The 2,187-nt window shown below is 37.9% G+C and overlaps 1 non-coding gene across 1 annotated transcript; it reads right to left on the minus strand.

Moving 5' to 3' along the window:
- Nucleotides 1–1,806: 1,806 nt before the first annotated feature.
- On the minus strand, nt 1,807–1,965 carry LOC141413049 (U1 spliceosomal RNA). The gene has a single exon (XR_012437886.1). It is a non-coding gene; the product is annotated as a U1 spliceosomal RNA (small nuclear RNA).
- Nucleotides 1,966–2,187: the final 222 nt, after the last annotated feature.

Consider the following 2,187-nt stretch of genomic DNA (forward strand, 5'->3'; position numbering starts at 1 on the left):
TTGGGGTAGGTTTTAGGTCAGTGATTTTTTTTTCTTTTATTATTCATATGTGCATACAAGGCTTGGTTCATTTCCCCCCTGCCCCCACCCCCTCCCTTACCACCCACTCCACCCCCTCCCTCTTCCCCCCACCCCCTCAATACCCAGCAGAAACTATTTTGCCCTTATTTCTAATTTTGTTGTAGCGAGAGTATAAGCAATAATAGGAAGGAACAAGGGTTCTTGCTGGTTGAGATAAGATAGCTATACAGGGCATTGTAGGTCAGTGATTTTTAACTTATTTCACTGAAAGTAAGGATTTAGTTCTTTTTTTTCAGTACTAGAACTTGAACTCAGTCCCTTTACCTTGAGCTGCTCAACCAGACCTATTTTTGTGAAGGATTTTTCCAGGTAGAGTCTCAGAAACTATTTGCCTGGCTTGTCTTCGAATTGCAATCCTCCTGATTTCTGTCTCCTGGATTTAGTTCTTCTTGAGACCTAACTATGAGTACAATTTTAAAAGTACATCAAGATGTATTTCTCATACCTGATCTCTCCCCCAAATGACTGGATTTCTAAGTTCTACAAACCAATATGAGTACATTTCTGTAAATATCATGTTTTATTCTTTTTTCCCAATAGAATTCAATCAGAACATATGTATTTTATAGTTTTGGGTAGAAATCCAATAATAATTATGTGTACACTATATTGAAGAGAATTGATTATCCATTTATATATCTTAACAAAGAAGAAAGGAAAGGACGTCCATAGTACATTTTTATGGAAATATTTGGCACGCATTTTCTATAAGTGCTATCTTTCATTTTAACTCTTCCATTGGTTAAAAAAATAATTTTCTCACTTTTACTTCTATTAGCACCATAAAATCTTGAATAAGGGTTTTGGAATTCACTGTCATTATTCAAATATGTATTATTTTAAAAAGTTTATTTTCATTAAAATGCTTCTAGTAATATTCATAAAGGCTATTATAAGGAGTATGAGATGACTTCTGACTTTTGGTCAGAAGTTACTTGCTTTTGGAAGTAAATAACTCTTTTGGTGTTACAGGGGTGTGAACTCAAGGCCTTGTGCTTACTAGGTAGGTGCTCACCTCTTGAGCTATTTCCCATCCCTTTCTTGCTTCAATTACTTTTGGGTGGGGTAGTCTCATGGCTTTTCCGGGTGCCATCCTTGGACCATCATCCTTCTACCTACATCTACTGCATAACTGAGTTTACAGGTATACCCCAATACACCCAGATGGAGGCATACTATTTATTTTCCTGTTCTTTCCTCAAAATGTGATCCTCCTGATATCTACATCTCATGTTCCTGGAATTACAGGGATGCGCCAACCACAGAGACCTTATATATATAACATTTTATGAGACTGACGCGCTACCTACTGCGCTAACGAGGCACCTTATATATAACATTTTAATAACATCATTTGTAGTAGAATACCCCTTACAAAATTATTGCTTATAGTGATATCTATTTGGTCAACAAATAATCATAAAAGAAGAAGTTAAAGGAAATTTTCAGTTCATTCTACTCCCAACATCTATACTCATTCACTAGAAAAAGCTGCTGGTGCATAGGCGTGGGATGGCAGGGAGAATAATTTGGATCCACAACTCGGTACTGCTCCAAATCATCATTCTCCTTAGGTTCCCAGGAATTACTTTTTTTGTGACACTGGGGTTTAAACTCAGGGGTAGTGCCTCTGTGCTTGTTAGGAAGGCATTGTACAACTTAAGCCACACATGTAGCCTTTTTGCTCTGGTTATTTTGAAGATAGGGTCTTTTGTTTTTTTCAGGGGAGGGCATGAATGAGTCCCTCATTGCCACAAATTATGCAGTTGTATTTCCCACATTTGGGGAAATTACAGGAGTCAGCACATTCAGAGTGCCACGGAAAAACTTTGCCCTGGGAAGACCACCTTCTTGATCATGGTATCTCCTCTGCCAGGTAAGAATGGAGTCTTGGTTTTTGTTCATCTTTTTTCTGTAGAGATGGAGTCTCACAAACTCCCTGTCCCAGCTGGCCTGGAACCATAATCCATCCCATCTCAGCCTCTCAAGTAGGTAGTATTACAGACATGATATTACAAACATGAGTCTCCAAAGCCTAGCTCCAGAGATTATTTCTTTAATAATCTATAGCAATAGACTGTGATCTTCTGGTAACCTAAATACTAA

The sequence above is a fragment of the Castor canadensis genome, chromosome 10, assembly GCF_047511655.1.
Source record: "Castor canadensis chromosome 10, mCasCan1.hap1v2, whole genome shotgun sequence".
Taxonomy (NCBI): domain Eukaryota; kingdom Metazoa; phylum Chordata; class Mammalia; order Rodentia; family Castoridae; genus Castor; species Castor canadensis.